The sequence below is a fragment of the Sylvia atricapilla genome, chromosome 13 (assembly GCF_009819655.1).
Source record: "Sylvia atricapilla isolate bSylAtr1 chromosome 13, bSylAtr1.pri, whole genome shotgun sequence".
NCBI lineage: Eukaryota > Metazoa > Chordata > Aves > Passeriformes > Sylviidae > Sylvia > Sylvia atricapilla.
The window spans coordinates 2,844,198-2,851,771 of NC_089152.1; positions in this window are offsets into that span (position 1 = coordinate 2,844,198).

Consider the following 7,574-nt stretch of genomic DNA (forward strand, 5'->3'; position numbering starts at 1 on the left):
ACTCAGTATGTTCTCCTACCAACTGTGGAGAATTGGGCTCACATCTGCCGTGCAGGAATATGTGAGAGGCAGAAAAATACCTCCCCAGCATCTTTTGTACCTGAATGATGCCTTAGAAATAGCTATAGGAGAAAAAATTTATTTCTGTGATGCTTGGTGGAGGGAGGTCTATATGAGCCCATTGTGTTCAGACGTTCTTAGTGCCAGAGTACCAGGTTTGAGCAGTAGCTGGGAGATTACTGGTTTGACAATCTGTGTCTCATGGTGGTGATCAGATCGCAGTGCTCATTCTGTCTGTGCTTTGAACTTTGTGTTTGCCGTACTGGAATCGTGGAACCTGGTCTTTCAATGCCAGGAATGTAACAGTAGTATGGTCTTAAAACATCTACTGTGCGACCAGAAGCAAATGTAGCAGGAAAGGATCTAAAGGCAGAATATTATTTTTTGAGTTTAAGAAAAGAAATTGGGTGACGGAGCTGGAGTCACTGCCCTCCCTCGTTTGAATGTGATGGTTAATTGAGCAAGTGTTTGGTTATGGGAGGTGGGAACGGCTGCCGGGTATAAACCAAGCAATAATCGGGACACTGAATCCTAATCCCCTCGCTGACATGCCTGCGGGCAATGTTTTTATTCTCACTTTACTGCATGTGTTAAAAGAGGGAGGATCCTCTACTTCCTGGGCCTTTGAGGATTGTCTGGCTCCTAAGGCCATCTCTCCCTGTTCTTTTCAAGACAAAAGTGCATCTGAAATGTAGGATCTTTTAACTATAAACCCAAAGTGCTGAAACCTACTTCCAGAGGCACAGCCCTGAGCTGCTCTTATGCCACGCTGAAGGACTCAGTGCAAAACTTGAAGTGAAACAGAAAATTGTGTTTGAGGATTTAATAAAAGCTAAGTGGAAGCAAAGGGTTGCTCAGTGATGCCATCACTCCCTTCTAATCTGACCCCATGGAAAACCATGGAGTCCAACAGGAGCAGGCAAGCACAGTGCAGCTTTGGATGTGTTTCATTTCTGTCTCTCAGCAATTTTCTTCCAGAGCCCAGAACATCTGTCTCTGCCTTCAGCCACATGCAAGTGCACCGAGAGCGTTTTGTTCCAAGCCTAATGAGTAATTTTATGGTCTTGGAATTGGAGGCAGGGGGAGGGGGCTGGGACAGCAGCTGGAGTCGTGTTCCACAAGGAGCTCTGCTGATGTCAAATTGTAGCCTGATGATTTTTACTTTACTGCAGCCCACCAGGCTTCCCTTTAAAGTCCTCTGCTAGAGTTGCTGGTGATCAGTGCAGGAACAGCTCTGACATCGGCTTCTGCATTCCCAGGGCTTCTTCACTGCTGGGTTCAACAAGCAACATGGAAAATAATGACATCAGTGGAGGGGAGGTGGGGGAGCTCAGCTGGGCGTCAGCTCCACTCTCTGTGTGTGGAGAGAGCACACGTGAATGCAGAAAGCACACTTTGCCTATCCTGCCTCTGGCTTCAGTGCTCAGGAGGGATGAGGGAACAAACAACCTCAGGCAGATGTGTGATCACATCACTCAGGTGTCGAGCAGATGGTGCTGAGATGTGGTGATACATGTGGTCTGAGAAGAGGTACAGAATGAATCGATTCAAATTGTCACTAGTCTCAGCAGTGTTTTTAAAGCACAACCCCAGCTTTGTCTTTGAGAAGAACAGGGTTATCTGTAGAGAGAGATAATCTGTACAGGAAACAGAAGGCAGATGTTGTCATATGTTTATCATATATTTCCAACACAGAGTCTTCCTTTGGGACAGGCTCGCAGATCCTAAGCCCCGGAGCAGGACTTGCACATGGAGGGACCATGCTGTGTTTATCCAGAGCACATAATACAGAGCTCTTCCTCCACCTGCCCAAGTTCTCTTGGTCTGAAAAGCAAGTTTATATTCAGTCACTGTGACTCAGCCATAGAATCTGACTCATTTTCTTGCTGTTACTCATAGAAAGGAAAAGCCAAATGGTAACCAGTCTGTGCCTGTAGCCACCTGTAATTCTCCAGCTTTCTGCTGTTATTTTCTGGATGAATTTCTGCTTATCGACACTAACACACTTAATTTGCTGAAGCTTTTAATACTTCTTTCTACAGAGGAAGACTGATTAGAAAATAAAATTTTCTACCCCTAAAGTGAAGAGGAAGTGTGCTGAATCTCCATGGCTGCTTGTGGAGTTCCTGAAATGGGACTATTTCAAGTGGACACTTCACAAAGGTAGCAACAGGATGGGACTAGATGGATCAACCACCAGGCAAAACTGGGAGCAGCTGCGGAACTGCTGCAGCTCCTGAGCTGACCTCTGTGGTCTGGAGGAGGGTGCTGGTGGTCTGTATCTTAAAGGTGCTCAGTGCTAGGAGATCCTGCTTCCAGCACGTGTTGATCACCAGAAATGTGTCTCACCCACACTCTGGGCTGGACTCCCCACTGCAGTGGAAGGACTTCAGCTGCTTGGGGTTCTGTGGGCTGCCAGACCTCAAAGAAAGGGATGGTGTTTTACTCTGTGTAAGCCTCTGTTGCACTGCCAGCTCAGGAGTCTCTGCTTATTTCAGACCTGACTGTTACTCACTTGCACGTATTTTGTCATCTCATCAGGGTGCAGCGAAACACCAGGCCCCGGTTCCTTCTCTTACAGTGTGATATGTGGCTTATTCTGTGCTAGAGACTGCAGGAGCATGAGTCAGAGCCTGCCACTATAGCTGTGCCAAACCCAGCCTTTCCCATTTCAGCTTCATTCCATGTAAAAACTGCAAAAGAAAGCACAGTGCAAAGCTCCAGGTGGGTGGGCTGTCCAGAGGACATGGAGGTATCCTGGGTATGGACACAAGACTGGTAATACATGTCCCTGGTAACACAGGGCTGTGTTAGAGCTAAGGCAGTTTCCTCTCTTGGTTGTGGGATGCTGAGGTTCAAGTCAACAGGCTGTGTGTTCCAGAGGGGGACTTGGCCTTAAACCTGGCTCTCCCTTCTCAGTGACCTGCTGCTGGGCTGGCAGGCCACCATAGCATTCTGCTCTTTCATCATTCCTCTGGATCCCATCTTAAGAGTTTTGATAAGAATTGTTCCACAAACTCTCAAATGAAAAGCTGTGATTTTGGTTATTTTCTGGTGGAAAAATATTTAATTGGAAATATTCCTTGGCATGCTTTCAGCTGGAGCACTGCTACCCCCTCTGAAAATATTGCTCATTTTGAGTGCAAATGCTTCTTGTGAGGGTGGGGTGTTTTTTTTGTTTGTTTGTTTGGTTGGTTTTTTTTTTATTGCAATCCCTCACTTGAGTTTCTTCTTGCCTCAAGCAGATGATGGGAATTGGCCTCTTGTTACATGGCACTGAGGTGACCTCCTGGGGCTGCTGCGTGTCTTTGCTGCCCTTCATGGCAGAGCATGGCTGAGAGAGGCTGGAGTAGTTGTGTAGCATGTAGGGAGCAGGCACTGCCCTGCTGCTCCTGGCTGTCTGCTCTTAATACCCGCCACCGCCCCCAGCTCTGGCAGCCGTGTTTGCAAAAAGCTCTGCGGGCAGTGGAAGTGAGCTGGTTTCTTCATGACAATGTAGTTATCCTTTTAAGGGAAAATTCCCTCTGGGAGCCAACCCTCAATTACCTCCTGCTCCAGTGCCTTCTTGCTGGAGATGGCTTGTAACGCAGCTGAGTTACAGCCACAGGAACTCAGCTGAGTGCCCAACTGCTTGGAAAAAATAATAATTAAACTCTGTTGGCCTCTGTTGTTTGCTGAATCTAGAAATTCGGGTCAGAACCCGATGGCTGGCTCTCCTCATCAGCGCATTTGTGCAGAACCAATCTGTGGATGCTACATCTTCAAACCCAGATGCTATCTATTCCCGCAGTATTTCTGGCATGTGCAGACCCCTGTGTGCTTGTTCTTCCCTAAAGCAGTTTGTTGCAATATTTGGGAGCTCTAGGTAGGACTGGACGGGTGATAATTAGCCAATGCAAGTATCTGCTAAATGCCAGGGAACTGGGGAAGGCAATGGCTGCATTTCAATTTGCTGTTATTCACTGTGGTGAATGGGAAGGGTCCTCTAAGGGTCCTGATTTGGAGGCTGAGAAATTCCTTCTATTCTGCTGACATGTCTCACAGTTCACGGGAAGGATGTCTAACAGCAGGATGGGGCTGCTGTGGATGTTGCCCTCTGCCTCTGTCTCAATGAGCAGAACAGGAGCTGTGGAGAACAGCCTGTGCTCTATTCTATAGGAGCGGTGGCCTTGGCTGCAAGCCCCTAAATTTACATGTCTTGTGTTTAGTGCTGAAAATACTTTAATTCCAAACAAGCAGCTTACTAGGAGAACATGACATTCTTGAATGCAAACTTGCCACAGGAACGAGACCAGACTCCTTACAGACGTTCTAGGGATTCCTTTTGATGTCTGCAAATTTACTGGGATTGTTGTGGGCATTTTCTCTCATTTAAAAAACCAACCACCTGTGCAGCTTCTGTTGTCTGGAGACAAAATAAATGGACCACAGCTCGTGGCCTGACTGGCTCATCTGAGAATGAAACAATGCCCCTTTGAAGAGCAGAGGAGCCAGGCTGGAACCTTGAGCCTCATTTTGAATGAAATGGACAGGAATCCTACTTTGCCTAGCTCAAACGGAAGAAGATTTCACATCTTCTCAGCTTTCCCAAGGGCTTAAATTTTTCCCTTTATATAGGGCAAGGAAAAACATTTTAAAAAATTTAAAACTTTAGTGAGAAAACAATTAGTAATTACATGGGCTCCATCAAAATATATAATTTAATATTTTTTAAAATGTTTGGATTAGTTACTTAAGAAATTGTAAACCAAAGTGTTAAAATCATGTTTTTGAGCTGCAGAGCAGAATTGTTACCTTTTGAAATGTCAACTTCTCAAAATTATTTTTTGTATTAGCTTTTGAAATTAGTTTTTGAAACCAGCACACCTTTCCATATCTGCAGTCCTCTGATAACAGTCTTGCATTGCTGTTTTGACCTGAAAATATTTTGCCTGAAAATTTCTCAGCAACTCCCATGAGGCCTTGATTCCACCCTCGAAGGTGGGTTGGTTTTGAATTCACCTAGATGGAAGAGCAGAAGTGTGGCTAAGCTGAGAGCAGTCCTGCCCTTTGAATACATGACTGTTGTTTGCATTGCTGACCTTTCACAAGTTCATTAGCTCCTGGCCATGGAAAACAAGTGGAATATATTTGCCTTGTTCAGGAAATTCAATCCATACTGTTGAAAATTCAGTATTGCTCCAGAGAAAGAGCCCATCGAAAGCTCTGTGGTTGGACACAAAGGTTATCCACTGGCTGAGGTATCTCCTGTGATCTCCCATATGACATCTGGCTGTGTTTTTTCCTTGAGCTTCCCCTCACCACTGTCTCTTGCAAAGCTGTACAATACATGAAGAACTGGGCCGTGCTTTGCTGTCATGGTGATGTGGTCTAAACAAACCCAGAAGACTTTGCCAGCATTTCAAAACTCACTTCTTGTTGCAAATGAAATAGCTGAGGAACTTACAGTTTTGTTTGCACAGATCCTTGCCCAGTTAGTCATGCTGGCTTGCATATCTGTTGAACTTCTGGAGATCTTCTGATGTTTTATCAGTTTCAGTGATAAATATCCCAGTGTGCGGTGGTGTGCTAGATAACTTGTATCTAAAACAGATTAGAATTTGTCCTCTAAGAAACATTTCTTTCTGTGCAAGGCATGTTTCTCTGGAAGGAAAGAAAAATCTTTCTTCCAAAGCTAAAGTTTTTGTGGAAAGGAAAAATACTAATACAGTTAAGAATTTCACAAGTGTCTGAAGCTATTTAGAGACCAAAAGGGAATTAAATGTTTCCAAGCCCCTTAAATAAAGGGTAAAGGAAAGTCAGTTATCAGCATTCAAATATCCTAATTTCTGGATATGCCCTGCTGTGTAGTTCTGTGGGGAAGGAGAGTTTGAATCTGTTTGCATTGCATAAATGTCATATCCTCACCCATGAATGACAGCTAGTACTTGGCACTGCATTCCCATGTCTTGCCCTCTTTCTGCCTCTGACCTCTTCTCCTCATAGTCTCTGCTCCACATGGCTTTGTGTTTTCCCCCAGAGCATCTCCAAAATATTTCAAGTTCTCATTTCTTGTTTTAAATGAACAATATCTGAGATATTATAGATATATACAGTATTTTCATAGTATGCCTTATCCACTTATGGGCTAGGAATCAAAGTCCTTTAACTGTCATATTGTCCAAAACAAGCAGGATTTGGAGGTCCATCCCAATCCCTGCTAAGGGTTAGAAGGGCCATCAAAGGACAAGTTCTCAGAATTGGCTTTTTTTGTTGTTTGTTTTTTTCTGTTTTTAGAGGCACTTCATGTGGTCATCTGATACTCTGGTTATTCAATGTTTATTACAAAATGTCACTAGTTCACCAACTAAAAATAAAAGTATCTGCTGCAGGAGAATGGGTTTGTAGCCCACCTCTTCAATGCTCTGTGCCTTTGCCTTCATTCTTCAGGGTGAGAAGCTCTGTCATCTCTCCTGGGTGTACCACAAGGCAAAATTAATTCATGGCTACAAAACACCTTTAGGTCTTTGTACCGGAAGACACTATAAAAGAACCATCAAGAGAGGTAGTTCTAGCTTTGAATGTTTTGATGCCTTTAATTCATTTATTTTGAGCTAGTAATTTTAAAATTCATTTCAAGAATGCCCAAGTTCTGAAGCACAAATGTCGTTCATGGGCATGGGGTGGGAAGAGCAAATGTAAAAATGGGGATTGTAGATGCAGGGGATGTAGAAACTGGATTGTGAATCTGATGACGGTGGGAGTAAGGATTTTCTTGGCAGCAGCACAACTAAAACTTTTGGAAGTTTCTGTCAACACAGTTTTGAGCTTTCTAGAGCTCAGTTGTTCTGGCAGAGAAGGGGCATGAGATGGAAAAGTAGGGAAAGATGAGAACTGAAATGTGGAGCAGAAGAAGAGGATCCATTTTGGGAGAAATGGCTGCAGTGGTGTGTGCAGGGTCTGCAGGGGCATCACATTTATCTCACAGCTCCTCAGTGAGAGGGAGGCCAGGGTTAAAGACCTGAATAGCCTGTGAAGTTTATAATTCCTTGAGTCTGTTAATGTTTTGTAACATCACCTACCAGTGGTTATCACAGGAATATGGTGCCTTGTAGCTGTGAGGTAAGATGCTAGGACACAGTGACTAAGTTTCCTGGAATAAATTATGCACTGGCTTTTTGAAGTGTGTGAATTTTCACAGCATAACAAAACAGTGATTTCCTTTCTTTAACACTGTGGGTACCTCTCACATCTATGAATTTTCTGACTCTTAAACTGGAAAGGGGAAATGTTGGAGAACTTCACTCTTGATGACTCATGGTTAAGCTAAAACACGCATTTTTTAATAGCAAGAATAATTAGTCATCAGTGTGGGCTAGCTCAGGCTGTAGTAAATCTTTTGGCCCCCTGGGACTGGAAGAGATCTTTCTGCTCCTTTTCAGTTGCAAATTACTGAGTTCTGTAGGATCACAGTAAGGAATCTAGGACCTGCATTGTCTATTGCAGAGTCTATTGCAGAAGACAGTCTCTTTGAA